Source organism: Acyrthosiphon pisum, chromosome A1 (assembly GCF_005508785.2).
Source record: "Acyrthosiphon pisum isolate AL4f chromosome A1, pea_aphid_22Mar2018_4r6ur, whole genome shotgun sequence".
Lineage (NCBI taxonomy): Eukaryota > Metazoa > Arthropoda > Insecta > Hemiptera > Aphididae > Acyrthosiphon > Acyrthosiphon pisum.
The window spans coordinates 132,193,483-132,210,578 of record NC_042494.1 but is presented as its reverse complement, the minus strand read 5'-3'; the positions used below and the strand labels follow the sequence as shown (position 1 = coordinate 132,210,578).

The window sequence follows — 17,096 nt, the reverse complement described above, 5'->3', positions numbered from 1 at the left end:
CATTCATTTTTTTATTAGCGTTTGAGTTTGTAGTTTAAAAGAAATTCTACAAAATCATCAATATTACTAAACATTTTTTAGACAAAAAGGTTTACATACCGTCTTCACTCGTAATTGTTTTCCATCGTACACACAATTAACTATCATTGAATTCATATTTTTTTTTTTAAATTATTATTATTATTAATTAACCCGCGGCAACTTAGGCCATTGGATGGTTTTTAACTGTAGGGAGAGTCATGTAGGTTTAAACACGTTTACACAGTTTGGAAGATTTTTTAGTGGGCACCCGTAGGTATCTGCCATGCTTGGGTCGGAGATGGTGGCACTTCTCTCCGGACACCGTGACTTGCCCGAAGAAAAATGCTGATTCATATTTTTACACATCAGTTACAATGAATTACTTAGAATTTTGATAAACTTAGAAACTAAAATATTTAAAATATTAATATTAAAATGCATACATAAATAAATAAAAGTGATCAAAGTGAAAGAAGTGTATTAAACTGTTATAGGTATAACTTACAAATATTTACTATTTTGATAATAATGATTTACTTTTATCATAAAAAATTATATTTATTATTTATAATAATTGTCATATATTTCAATACTTATTGATAGTCTTATTTAAAATTATTCTGCTTATAATGTAATATATTATACACGTATAAATAAAACGCTATATAACAACATTGTTTAAGTTCAATCTTAATGAATGATGAATATTCTGACAAATATTTACTTATACAAATGTATTTATTTTAATAAAATGTATCAGTAAATGTCGAGTATGAAATATAAAACTCATCCCATTAAATTAAGTTATAATTCATAATATCCAACAAAAATACAAATAAAAAAAAACACTTAATAAATGAAAGATTTTAACTTCATTCATTACATATTAATGCTTTATCTTGGTAGTACTCATTGATATATATATATATATATATATATATATTTGTTTATTCATTATTCAACAATGTTTTAAACTCATAATCCCACAACAACAACAAATAAAATAAAAAGAGAATAAAGTAATATTATTTAATAATCTCACAACACGATAAAAAAAATAAAAGTGGACTGTTGTATATAGTTTCTTATTATTATTGTATTATTATAGGGTCCATATTTTCAGTATGTGTTGTTGAAGACACCTTGAGATCAGTGTAATAAATTCCGATGTAGATGTCTTTTTTGTTTTTATGATATATTTTCTCTTCATCCTCGGCGTTACGTCATATCACAATTTATATAGGTATGTTTATATAAAAAAAAATATATAAAAATTATGAGAAACACGGCTGATATTGTATTATGGTTATTACTTGTAACGTTATGTGTATAAAACTTTCAAGGATAATATTATTATCCTTGATAACACATCCCAGTGTCGGATCGTATCGACGACGTACATATACGCACTAGGTTGAAATTAACGGGGAAGTAAGGTCATAAATCTCGCATGGACATCAAATGAATAGCTATCGTATAACGAAGAAGAAGGGTAAACGTTTTCTCACATAATTCCGGATAAGGTCTGCAGATAAATATCAACCCTCCGGGCTCCTGGACACTTTTTACGAATTTTGGGTTTTATATTTATTATGTATTTTTTTTTATACTACCAAACCTACAAATAAATTAGATCCAATGACATTTAGTTATGCACATTTTGTAGTCAGTTTTCTGATATACTCCAAGCTATCAGGTATAATATCCAAAATATAAATTTTCACAAATTAAATAATATAAAAGTACAAACTAATATTGGAATACTACGCACAGTTGGTGTTGATTAAGATTATTATAAAAAATAGACAAAAGATGAATAATTAACGACAAATTTGTTCGTTGTACCAATTAATAATCAACGATCTGTGTATTATGAATAAAGTTAAAATATAATGTACTAAGTAAACATATTTCACAAATTGGATCAAAATTAAATACAAATGTATGTACAAAAAAATAACATACGATTTTAACTAAATGCGAATGTTGTTAAAAAATGCAGTTATTGTATTGTTTATTATTGCTCATGTGAAAATGAATGTATTTTATTTTTTCACACTAACCGTGATAATTATTTTCAATTTTTCCATTTTATTTTCCAACATGACACGACTTAACGAGGTTTTAATTAATATAATTAGGTAATATTATGATATTTTTTTCAATAAAAAAATCTCGTAACTAGGTCTTTCGACAATAGAACCTTGAATATCTTTTTCTATAATAGGGCTTCCCATACAAATATATTACAAAAAAAGGTCAGGCGGAGTTCCTTTACTTTACTTTTGTGTAAACGTATCAATATACATGTAGGTTCGGACTTCTGAACAAACCGAGCTATTAGTTTGACAATGATATATGTATATACATTTTTTAAAAATTTTAATGAAGTTTTCAAATTTAACACAATAATGGTACTTTAAAATAGGTCATTAAATTAAAGCTGGTATTTTTTTTTTAAGCCTGTGTGTAACAAAACACCAATTTGCTTATAAGGTATTAAGGTTTTTTTTTCTTGTTTACTGCTCTGTTCTAACTTCTAAGAACTGCCATTTAAATTCTAGCATTTATTTCAAATGAAAAATCCCCAAAAAATATCGAAAATAAATTGTAAGCATTTTCATAGTCATTTTAAGTTCAAATTTTAACAAAATTTGTCAAAATCATAAGAATGTGTATAATATTATTTTTAGTTGAAAATATATTTTTGTAGCTAAAGAATAAGCTATTTAACACAAGGTTCCTCATTAGTTTTCCTCAAAACAATCAGCTATAAGTCCATAGCTATGTATGCTACATTATATAAATATAATGTAGCGTTTTCACGTTTTATAATCAGCCAAAAATTAAATTTTGAACAGTATTAATTTTTTTATTTAAAAAAAAAAAATATCGTTTTAAATTCTAATTATGATAAGTTGTAAACATTGAATTATATTTTAATAACAACTAAAAACCTTTAAAAAAATAATAATAAATAAATAAATATAATATTTGAATAGTTCCAATAAATAAAGAAATAACTTACTTTTTTTTCGATCGCTAAACATAGGTAAGTGCATAGTTCTATGAAACAGTGATAAATTTCAACAGAGAAATAATACAAAAATAAATTGTATGGATACGGTTCGTAACTGACAAGAGTATTATAATGTCGAGAAAAACAAACTCCTACGTCAATGGTCTAAAACAATCTACCTTACAGTTTAATAACGTATGAGAGAATGATATATTGTTTACTCCGTCCATAACTTTATGGGGAAGTTTTTGAAATTCAAAACATAAACACTTAACCTTCGCTCTTTGAACGAACGAATCAACTTTATTGGTTAACTTTTAACTACATCAAAACATAATAAAGAAAATTGACTCTAACAATATAGGTATCGATATTATTATCCGGCGAATAAATTTCAAGAAAAGTGAAAACCATTTACGTGTACAAATAATAAAACTATTATATTTATCAAGACTATAATAATAACTGTGTGAATTATATTCTACTATAATAAATTACAGTTAAATTTAAAGTTACTCGACATAGTGTAAATACATTGTATTTTGAAACACAACACGAATCCATTATGTGTGCAACTAAGTGTAAAAATGAGTGAGAAGTGAAATATTTTTAAATATACAAATATAACGACATGACGTTAACTAAAGTTCAACATATTTTTAACTACACATAGCTTAATTAAAAAACATTAAACAATATTAATTGTACTTTTTTTTTTATATAGATCCAAGAATTCACTGGAAATTCAAAACAGTAAGTATTGAAATGTGATTTTTAATAGACACAAATATTTTATTTAATATAAATGTAATATATTTAACCCGAAATTAAGTAAAAACAATGATATATAAACTTATAGTTAAGTTTAATAAAATCATATTATATTTTTAATCACTACACAAATTGTTTAGAATATCTCTTTTGTGCTGTACAAAAATTACTTTGAACATGAACAATTTAAAAGTAATCCATTTTTTTGCGTGTCAAATGAACCACAAATTATTATATTTTGAGTAAACAATGGGTTCCATAATGATTATTTGGTTCATCAAAAGATAGTAATATTACTATAGCTTATATTTATAACATCAGATTCAATAAACAATTTCTAAAAATTATGTAAATACTATACCTATTATTACGCCAGTGTATAAAGAAAAAACATATAATATTATGTTAAAAAATTATTTATTATTTATTTAATATTATTGAATTATTACTTCTATAGTGTTCTCTTTTGCTATAGTTTATTCGTCTGTTATTCAAAATTAAATAATACAATAAGTAACATAAGATAATATTATGAGTACCTACGTATAATAATACAACTATTATTATACCACAATATATTATTTCTTAAATAATGATCAACGGATTTTTTATGGTATTTAGTTATTACGAACAAATATTTATGTCTGTAGTTTTAAATATTATTATGCTCATCGTGACCTCAATAAATATTCTAAGAATAGAGTCTAGTTGGTACATTTAAAGAAGTAAAAATAAAATTGAAAAAATCCTGAAAAACCAGTGCTTAAACTGAGTTTCTCTCTTTATAACTATTTCAAAACAATATATTATCATTTTTTTTTTTATTCATATACTTTTGGGACTTTAACAGTCAACAAACTATGAGTTATAATTATTTGGTACCTATTTTAAAATAATAAATAGAAAATATTTTCAAAGCAGTTTAGTGAATTATTGCTGTGATTATAGAATTGTAATACTTACACGAATGGTAAGTATATTTAAAAACACGAAAACCAAGTAGTTTAGAGTTTTTTCCGTCAGGATAACATCACAATACCTCAAAATTAAACGTCGACATTTTCGGGGAATAAATAATAAAAAAGGTACATATATGTTTTATTACTTTGAGAATAATATCAAATGTAATGGTTTTTTTTTTATTCCATTACTATTATTATTTTTATATGTTTACGTCAGTTTTTTAACGAAATAAAAAATATCATACATATATATTATATATATATATATATAAATATATTTTCAAAATTGATCATGTCACGTTTGAGAAATTAAATTCACGTATAAAACAAAAAATATAAAATAAATACTCGTATAATATACCGTAGAGATGAATACACCACTAACCAGAGAGTTTCATGAATACATCTTAAGTGTTAGTAGCTGGTTTTTCAATCCGTGCGCGAGAACTATAGGTTTGGTTTAATAGTTTTTAGGTTTTTATATTTTCATTTACAATGCACTTAAAGTCTATAAAATATATTAACAATTTCCACGGAATATCTAAAACTGTTTTTATTCTTAACACGTATAAGCGTATAAGTAAAATTATTTTAATAACAATATTATTGAGAAATTGTCCAATTCTTCAGATATACATCCACCCTCTACTGTTTTGATATATGTACTAATACTACTTACTAGTCAGAAATGCATGATATAAAATCGTTATGTATTTCATAAGAATTAATTAACTCATTTTTTTTATTATAATATAAGAATTCTCAAAATATTTTTGACCCACATGTAATCAACACATATACAATAATATAAAATACCTACTGTGTTAGCATGTACTACCAAGCATGACTAGGTACCCAAATTGTTTACATTAATAATTAATTCATTCAAATTTTGACTTTTTGAACATTTAAATATTCTCAGACTATTTTTCAATTCCATTTAATACACTACGACCAAGTTAACAAATTAATAATATTGATTTTCATATTAATCACTAAAATTTCAAATAACCATACCAAAATCCATATCACAAAGTTAAACATAAAAACTATTCGTTCATATTTTGATTCTGATACGTAAAAATTTTCAAAAATATTATTTGCAAATTAATTTACAGTTGTAAATGGTGGTCCTCATTTTAAAAATAGAAGTTTGAATCTCCACAGGACACTCCTTAAGTAGTACAAAAAATTTCAAGAATTTGAAACCACGGTCTTTAGATATATTTAAAAATTCCAAAAATCAGATTTAATTAAAGAACAATTAGGGTGAGCATGTTTTGGTGAATAACCCTGTATACTATATTATACTAGCTGAAACAAGTTTCAATTTCCACCAAGAATCTCAAGATCCCTGTTTAACAACCTCTTTAGAAAGCAAATATCGGAAAATCCTTTCCCATTGCACGTCTAAATTATTAGAGAAACCACTTTTCAAAATGTCCAGATCGTACGTTTTGTAGTTTTTAAAATGTAGCGATGAATGAGTGAGTGAGTGGTACTTGGATTTTATATAATATTATATAGATAGATAGATGATAATAATAATAATAATGTAACATAAGGGTTTTATTCTAGATTTTATGACATTAAATTCTTCTAAAAACATTTAAGTACACACAATCTTAAAACTTGTTGAGTAGGAATATAAAATAAATAATACAATGGTCGAACTCCCATAGAATATATCATAATAGGTATATATTATTTTATTAGTTTTTTACGATGCTGAGTGCAAACGAAAATTTTTTCTTGCCTAAAGTTTGTGTTACAGAAAATATATATCATTTATTTAATTGATTAATCGTACACTTATTAGCTACAAAAACTGTGTTATTTTAGAACGGAATGAGTTTAATAATTGACAATAATCATCGTTTGGTTCCATTAGACATAAACTGAACATTACCGAACAATTGGAACAAATTGTATTTTTCTAACTATACAGACTTTAATTGGACATCATTTACGCTTGGTCGAAGAAAACAAGATATCGTATTTTGTCTGTAATTTTTTTGAAAGCTTCGTCTATGTTATACAAGACAATATTGGTCTCAGCGGAATTTATTGTTCGACAAATAATATGATACGAATACGGTCATTATCGTCTAATGATGGTTGTCGATGGGAAATGTATTTTTTGATCGGACACTTTTTTTTTGTCTCGCCTTTCCGTTTATTGTCCTTTCAAAGAGAACGAAACGTTCGTATTACAATTATAAACAATAAATGAATATCTTGTGATACATAACATGGAGTCCCAATCAAAGGATAGAAACACGTTTAAGAATATTCTTAGATAAGAAAATGTTTTGTAATAATACGTAATACATAATGGAAAAAATAAATACAATTATATTGTTATTTGTAAATTAAATTAATGACTTCTGACGGGTCTAACAAAATAATTATTTGATATCAACTAGGTACGTCATTAAATGGACATTTATTTTCCTATTTTCATACAATTCATTTATATAGTGAACACAAAACATATATTAATTAAAATGATTAATTTACATTGAACATATTTTTATTTTTATAATCACACAAATTATCGCCCAACTACTCCACTGGATGTATAGAGTATACACTCAAATAGCGAATAATAGAAAATTGGTTTTAAAATTTAGCGAATCCAAGTTCAGATATCCCACATACTTTTGATATTTTTATTTTTATAAGTTTTTATTATATTCAGCATCTAGTCATATACAATAATATGTATAAGTATATAATTAATTATGAGACTGGTGACTGCAGTGCAGGATTTAATGGGGGTACAGTGGGTGCAATACGCCGGGTCATCAAGGCTGAGTTATTTTTATCCTAGTATATATTATTTACCCGGGAGGTAGAAATATCCTAGTGTTATTTTGCCGGTGGTATATATTTACCCCCGGTAACTATATTGACACTGGTTTGAAGCCGATTTGAACACTTAAGGCCTCCACAAGTATTATTAATTAAAGCGTTGTTGATGGTGTAAAATATTCTAAATTCTACTCAGATCTCATTATTTCTATTAAGTTTACCTACAATATCATACTCCAATATTGAGCCATCGAAAATATATATTTTTGTTCACTTATCAACGAACTACAATTTTAGATCTTTAAATCGTGCATCGTAGTAAAATATTTTCCATGTAATCTTTAAAAAGACTAGGTATATAATAATATGCATTATGTTCATACTGATTTATATTTGGGAATTTTTTCTATTACAATAAATCATTTTTTGATTTAACGAATGTCTTATGAACAAATTAATGAGTTGATTGGATATATAGGGTGTGTTACCTGAACAGACTTAAGCCACCTAATTGAAAATTAATTATATTAAATTTAGAAATTATTAGAAAACCGATTCCCTAATTATTTACTATTTTTTCTACATTTCTGATTTAAAATTACATGACAGACAAATCAATATAAATCGTCGTACCCTTCGTCGTAATATAATAAAAAATATATATATAAAATGTGAAATGTAAAAATAAAAAAGATTTTTCTGATAACACAAAGTAGAAACAAAAGAAAAACTATTCTCAAAAACACTAAAAACTAAAGGAAAAATCTGGACAGGATATAAATAGCTGAGCGTTGGACACTCACCTACATTCACTGAACTGGATACAGAATATATTATTTGTGTGGTATGAATTCGGAAATCGTTTTTTATATCATCCACACATACAAATATACAATTGACACTAAAAAATATATAACCACGGTCATGACCCTATGTATATACTATATATTATGGTAACGATACAAAATATAACGTGTTCGTTGACAGTCGATGCAGTCTCTCTGATCTCTATTTTTATCAATATTACTGTAGTAAAATGAGAATATCGGTAAAACGATAACAGACACCACAGATTAGATAAATATAAATTACCTAGTTGATATACAGCTGTTCCGGCAATAAGCGTTTTAAAAAGATACTATTTATATACTTGCCATCTCGACTCCATCGTTTGCTTGTGGGTCGCTTATCAGGTATTTCAAATTGTACACGAAAATGTTAGGATATCAGCCTTAGTTGTGTCCAAAATAACTTTTGGTCAATATAAGTAATTATAGAAACCACTAATCTTTTATAACTGAGATGAACGAATCTTTTTGATATGATCTGTAGGTATCATCGAACAATATAGCCGATATAGCTGAAAATTAATTTTGTACTTACGGTTTAACAAGCTGAAGCCACACTGCAACAGCGATATTTTAAACTTTTAAAATTAAAATTAATTAATTTTAATAATAAAAGTTGATAAAATGTTGAGTGGAAAAAAATAAAATATGTATTATAATATTATGTTATTGATCATCCATCCCATCTATAAAAGTGAGAAGCATATTCTACTTAATTTTTAATTATTATTGCGTACGCAACGGAAAACCGTGAACGTTATTTGACCGAATAATAATTTTTGGGCACAACTTGAATGTGCCGATTATATAATAACTATAGGGACTTTTGATTATGTCAACCTAACTAACCAAACTTTTGCCACCTAGTACATAGGAAGTAACGTAGTCAATCCTCAGCTTTCTCAGTGAGTAAAATTTCATAAGTTAATTGACCAACACCCCAGAGTTTAGTTATAAAATATAAGGACGTATCCTAAAACCAATGTGTATGTGTGTGTGTGTGTGTGTGTGTGTGTGTGTGTGTGTGTGTGTGTGTGTGTGTGTGTGTGTGTGTGTGTGAGTGTGCGTATGCGTTTAACATACTAATAATAATATCTAACGTATCCTATAGCCAAATTGTTAATCTACATAAAAGTATGTTGCTTAGAGAAATTTGATTTACGGTTAAATATTTAAAACAGTTTACAATTTTATGTTGTATTAACATAATATGTAAATATGTATAATATGTAATTTTATATTATAAAAAAACAACATTATGAACATAGAATTGTATTTGTTTGTGGTTTTTTTTTTATATTAAGTTACTTAAGTATCAGCCAACCTTCATAAACACTCGTAACTTTGAAAATCCGAAAGAAAAAGTTTATTTTCATTCACGTGAAGATATATAGCTTACATATTCATAAATATATTTTGTATGTTTAAAATAAAAATGATAATATTATATTTGGTTAAAAGGTATTGTAAAACTATTTTTTTTAATAAAATGTATAAAAAAAAAACCATAAATAAAAACAAAATGCGTAGAAAAGTTTTAGATTTTACTTTAAAAGGATAAAATCTTATGAATACATTAAAGTGAGCTATTATACGTTTTTGCCATCTTTTAACATAATAAAAACTAGTCACTCTCATAATGGTATTATAACCATCCAAAATACCAAAATTCATTTATATTTTACTTCAACAAATAGGTATGTTATATCTTTCAGGTACATTAAAATACGAAATAATTTAGAATCTTTTGTGCATCTAAATAATAAACTTAATTATTTTCAACCTTTTTGTTGGTTTAGGAACGAAATTGGTATTTATACAAGTAAATAAAATAAACCCGTTTAATTAATTTTGGAAAAAATAGCGGGGAACCATGATATCCAAGTTTTTTTGAGACTGATTAAAAAATTGCTTTACAGTATTTGTTTGGAAACGTGGAAAAAAATGACTCAAAAAACAAATTTTATAGTATATTATTTTTAAATATATTCAAAAACAAAAAAAAAAAATATTATTTTCCTTGGAATTCCAGTAACTAGAACTAAATATCACATTTTGTAGACATCGTTTATGATATAATATGTAATGCATAATTGTAAATATTAGGTAAGTAATGTATAATAATATCGATTTGAGCATTTTAATTTTCTTATCTGAGTACATTCACATTGTCAAATCTGTTTTCAAAACGTTAATATTATTTTTTGATAATTTGAGTTTAGTAAATATTTTTATTTCAATTTATTTATCACTATTCTATAATATTTTATAAAGACAACAGAAATGTACGTTTTAAATGTATATTAATTATACATCATGGCGATTATGAAAAGGTAAAACACATATTTTCTAGAAAAATATTAACGTTATGATAATATTTTTACATAATTAGAGTCATCATAAAATAACATTTTTGAGAAAAAATTTGAATTTGAATAATTTTTATAGTTATCATTTTTAAGTTATTACTTTTTTGAACTATTTCCTAAAATACGTTTATTTTTTAGTAAAATCAGTGTTTATCTTTAAAATAATCACTTTTATATATTACATATTAAAATGGTTGCCAAATTACATTTTCTTTAACACATTTTATAAGATAATATACAGCTTTACAACAATAGCAGATAAGGTTTTTCGTAAACTGTTGTATCTTATAAGATAAATAACCCTTTTTATTTCAAATTAAGAATAGAATAGGTAGGTACTTTAATTAATATTATATATTATATAACATTTTAATTAATTCCTGAGTTTGCTTACAATTAAATACAAGACGCAAGTTTGGATATGAGTTACAAATGCTTTAATCCAGAACGTTAAGAAATGTTTTTACAATAAACTCCAAATTAGAAAACAAATCTTTTATCTCAAAATGTACAAAATATTTACATTTGTAACTTACTTAATTTAAGATTTTTTTTACGTTTAATTTAGATATCTTCTTAAAACGGCAAACGCCACATTATAATAAATTTAAAAAATAAATTATTTCTTTTTCAATTTACAATATTATTATCTATTTACATTATTTGTTTTTCATTTGTATCTAAATTAAAAATCAGTTCTTATATAGTAAATATGTAATTGTATTGGTTGGTTGGATTTAAAGGTTCATAAAGGATATCATAAAATTGTTCGAGTATGTTTTTTTTCTTTTCTTCCTGGTTCGAATATTCTATTAATAATTAATATAATACGTTTGACTATTTCTTGGATTTCTCATTAGCTATAAGATATACATGAGTAATCTATGTATGCTCTAGCTAAACTTAATTAATTTAATAACTTATTTTCAAAATCATTAAAAATAAAATTAATTGATTAAGATTATTTTAGATTATTTGTATTCAGTATTACTATTTACTATAGGCTAGTAGGTACCTAACTTAACATATTTACTATAACAACATAATTTAAATAACTTTTCATCTAGTCTTACATTTTTTTTTTAATTTTAACAAATATTCTCTTTAGGTAGGTACTATTGTGTTTTATTATAGGTCAGGCTTTTTAAATGCAATCTTATAATAATTTAAAATGAATCTATCTGCGACACGTTATTTCAATTTCCCTTATAACGATACTTCAGATATACTAAATCCTACACGACCTTCGCTATATAATTTTATTTCAGTGTTTGATAACGAAAAACCACTATTTGACACTTCAATAATAACTATTATTAGTTCGTCATTTTAACTTCGTAATATTCCAATATAATGTATGTTTGACGTAATGATAATACAGAGTAAATGGTTAAGCTACATTTAAATATTACTAAACACACACAGACCACACACATACTTAAAGGACTCGACGTGACTTTATTTTCATGACTTTTTTTCCACGGATATACCTTCCTTCAATCACTCAAAACCTCTCTACGATAATGCAATTCGTAACCGGCACAAAACGGTCAATATTAGTAGTGGCTTTGTTGATCGTCGACGACATTGCGTCTACACCAATTTTATACCATCGTCAAGTTCAAATCGTTGTGCGTTGCCAACTTTGTCCACATAAACTAATTTACCTACTCTAAACAGATTATAAACGTTATTGTACTAAATATCATACAATCATAATTGACAAACGTTTTGAAGATATTATTTTACCGTATCATAAAGCTAAAAATTACAATGTATTCATATTAAACATTTAGATTCCAGCGTGTTCAAATAACTATTATCAGCTTATATTTTATTGATCAATTCTAAATTTAACATATTGTTATAGAATAAATGAACAACATCATGTTTTGTTATCCAGTCGATTTTGGATTAAATATTCTTTTAGAGGAAAAAAAGAATAAAACCACAATGAAAAAAACTGTTTACCTACTCAAATATTTTTATTTATAGACTATGAAAACAATTTACCAAAATAATTAATTATTCAAATAAAATCTTTTAAAATTTTTTTCTTCAATTTTATAATTATTATTCAGCCCTTTTTATGAAAGTCTCCTAATAATACAAATGCATAAGAAAGATAAATATTATACTATTCCAGTATCAATCAAAAATATCTTTAGGGATTTTTCGTTTCGTTTGTAGTGGGTTTTTTTTTTTAAATGATTATTTACATGACTGCATTATTAATTGTATACGTTACTGTAGTCAGTGGCGTAGTTTAGGACAGGGGTCATGCGGATAGATCCCCTCAGAGCTTTTAGATTCCTAAACGGTTCGATGAATGCATTATATTACAATAATGTATTTTTTTAATTTGTTTTTTGTGTCTGTACTTTGTATACATATTTATGTCTTTACAATTTTCCACTTTAAGGAAGGTTTCTAATAGAAAATCAAATTTAGATTGTATGATTAAGAGTTCAACATTAAAAATTCTTAGAACTTTATTGAATAACAGAGAAAAACAAAATAAAATTAAGGTAAGACTGGGAATTTTTACGCAAAACTAGTTTTAGACAAAACCGCTTATTTTCTTTTTTGGTATAACTCAAAAATTAAAAACCGTATATACTTTAAATTTTAATAAATTGTTTATTTTATTATTTTCAAATAATTAACAAAACCATTTTGGTTTTTGGTTTAATTTTTACAGGTTGATTATTTAAGCATATTCTATACACGATACATTTTCAAAATATTTTGATTTGTTTTGAACTGTTTACGGACATTTTTAGTTTTCTTGTCTATGAATGACAATACAATTTTATTTGTTGGGTAAACAAGCTTGAAAATTTACTAGGCTCCTAAAATATTGTTGCAATGTCATTTGAAAAATGTTTATAAATCTTCAGCCACAATTATTTTTTATGAGCATTTAAAGTTCAAATCTTGACAAAATACATAAAAATCACAAAAATGTGCAAATTATTTTGAGTTACAAATTCATAAAAATTTTAATTTTTAAATCTAAGATTTAAAAATGTAATGCGAAATTCCTTATAAGTTTTTCTACCTTTTTCAAAAAAAATGTCTATAAGAAAGAAAAATTAAATTTTTATGAGCGTTTGAAGTTCAAAATTTTACAACATTGGATAATCACTCGATTTTCTTATTTTGTTGTAATTCAAAAACGAATAACCGTAGACACTTGAAATTATATCATATGTTTATTTTATCAATTTCTATATAGGTACTTGATAAAATTTTGAACATATTTTGAACATATTTTGAATCGTTTTGAGCTGTTTGCGGAGGTTTTTAACTATCAATATTTTTAATTTTTTTTTCTATTAATAAAAATACTAATTTCCCATTTAACATACTATTATATTCATAAATATTATAAAAATATAATAATATATAATATTATCTAATATCGAAGATTAAAAAAACTTTTATATAGGACATATAATTTTGTAAATTAAATTTATTAAAATAAATGAACCTCCAATAAAACCACTATATATAATTATTATGTAGGCCACAGTTATGAAAGTAAATATAGATCACTTAGATTTCAAGCAATCGTGATATTTTCATACCGTTATTTAATACACATTACAATATAATTACAACAAATTTGTCTAAACTATTTTTATTTTTTTAAGAACACAAAAAAATTATAATTTAAAACATTTATTTCATAGTTTGTTCCAAGTATCTTAATCAACGTAGATATTTAATATCTGTGAATAAAAAAGTATATACTCCCGAAATTGTTAATTATTATAATGTTGAGGTTCTGTTTCCTGAGAGTTCAAAATGTATAATAATACTCCATTGTTGGACAGCATTTTGTTTTGGTTTTCAAACCTTATTACAACAACACTATAAACAATCAATTAACAAATTAGTGACAAATAAATAATTAACGCTAATTAATTTCAATGACCAATGGTAATATAAATATAATACCCAAGTATTCAAACTATATATGGATGGTCCGTGATCAGAATACTCTTATGATGAAATGTATTTATGTAAATGAAACACTACATTATTTTTGACTACAAATAATGTATTTGATGGATTAAAATTATTTATTCATGACATTATATAGAAATAAAAAAATGAGTATTTTTTTTTACTATAAATTGTATAATACCGATGGTAATATATTTTTTAAATAAAAGCTCTTATAATATAACCATTTTGATAGAGACATCACAATAAAAAAAAATGCGTCCAGATTTTGTAGAAAAAATACGGAATGAAGCCAAAAGTAACATTGGATCGAATCTTACCTATTTCGTATTGCTTGCTTAACCTCGTGGGACTAAATGTCGAGAAATTGGGCCTATAGAACTTTTGGAAAACCATAATCTGATTTAAAATGTCTGTAGGCTGAAGTTTTAATTTAATTTATGTTACATACCTATTGATCTGCTTCTAAATTATTCAACATTTGTTATTCTTCTCGCGCCACTATAAAACATTTATAAAGGTTCATTAAATAAATTGCAACTTGATAATATTAGCACTATAACTATGATAGAAAATCTAGGAATACAATACATAATATATTATATTATGATAATTCAATATGTAAAAAAAATCACTAAGAAATAAATTATGTTTATATTTAATAGGTACGAAAAAGTTTACCATTTCGATGTTGTAGGTACATATTCGTAATTCTTATATTTTTTCACAAAAATGTTGCATTCCTCCGCTTCAATTTCATTAAATTGAATATTGTAATTCTATCCTGATCATCATTGTCATGAAATCAAAATGCAACTAATGGTCTTTTCTGCCAATGTATTTTTCTAAGATCAATAAAAAAGTTAAAATAAGTTTTCTTAATAGAATATAAAAATCTTTACACAATGAGTTTTTTCAAAATGTATTGTAAGTGTGTCTAAATTAGGTTTAATAAAATACTAAACCTTTCATAATATTTCATCTTACATCACGGGGAAATAAAAAAAAAATGATATTATTGTACTTGAGACAGACAATTTTTAGAACTTCTTAGAATATTCAGAAAATATACCAATATCCAGCAATAATTTATTAATAAAATTATTATTAACAAACTATAATTCAATCATTTTTAAGATTTCAAAGTTTTTTAAATTTTTTTATTGAGCTTGAGCCCGGCAAATATGGCCATCATAGTTTAATTTGGTACTTACATAATGTACTCGTTAAATAATAGGAATCTATTGTTTTTTTTTTTTTTTTTTTATCATAAATAATTGTAAATGCCATTTGTTTTTCTGTGTATTTCTACTTTCTAATTTATATTAAAATATTTAATTTTCCTGTTATACAAAGTTCTGTAATAAAACATTCTAGTAGCATGAGATATTATCAGAATTTTCATTTCAACGTGAACTGACTATATTGCATGCTAATATAAAATTAGTGTATAGTTATTATTTTTTGAAAATGTAAACTCATGACGTATATTACGAAGGTCGTTCCAGATAATTTGCATAGCATTTTATCGTAAATTCAATATTAGTTAAGTCAGGTATAGTATGCAATTCAAGATCAATACAAATTGTGTAGTTTTAAAAAAAAAACATTCTGATGGGTACTTAATGATTAATATACAAACAGTAAAAGTAAAAAATATTTATATAAATTATTAAACTCATAAAATAAAAAAATACCGACATCAATAACATAATATGTATTTTTGTATACATTGTGGAAATGTTAGATATTACTGATATACTAATATAGTTAAAATTATTTTTAAAGCTATTAAAATGTTATGAAAAAATAATAATTGCTTTTAAAATGTTCCAAGAGCTATTGACATCCACGCAATGTATTACGTAATAAAATGTAAATAATATAATAATAAACTAAATTGTACATTTGTTTTACAGGAAAACATTGCTTATAAGTTATAACATAAGGTATTTATTATTTTTGCGGGATGGATCCATTTTACTATAATAATAAACGATTAAACAAAAACTATTTTTATATTTCTATAACAAATAACTGACATTAAAATATACCATAACAATATTTCATATACGAGTTCAATAAACTGTTGAGATTTTAGTCACTGCGTTTTGGTGGCGAGTCTGAACTCTAAATTTATTATATTTAATATTGTTGTCTTAGTATTATATTGGTCGTAATATTAATAAAATAGAATATAATTTACATTTGTTTGACAATCAACCAACCAACCAACCAACGTGAATTATTATTGTAAACCTGCAACAGGTTAACGATTATAATAATATTATTATTATGTAAGTGCTTTAACGCACAGGCC

At 24.7% G+C, this 17,096-nt stretch overlaps 1 protein-coding gene across 4 annotated transcripts in view; it reads left to right on the top strand.

The window, feature by feature from the left end:
• Window positions 1–17,096, top strand: part of LOC100163019 (CG32204-like) — a 153,985-nt gene that overhangs the window by 31,675 nt on the left and 105,214 nt on the right. For all 4 annotated transcript variants that reach the window (NM_001163036.1, XM_029486054.1, XM_029486055.1 and 1 more), the window contains 1 exon segment: window positions 3,765–3,793. The gene's annotated coding sequence lies outside the window, so the exon portion shown is untranslated.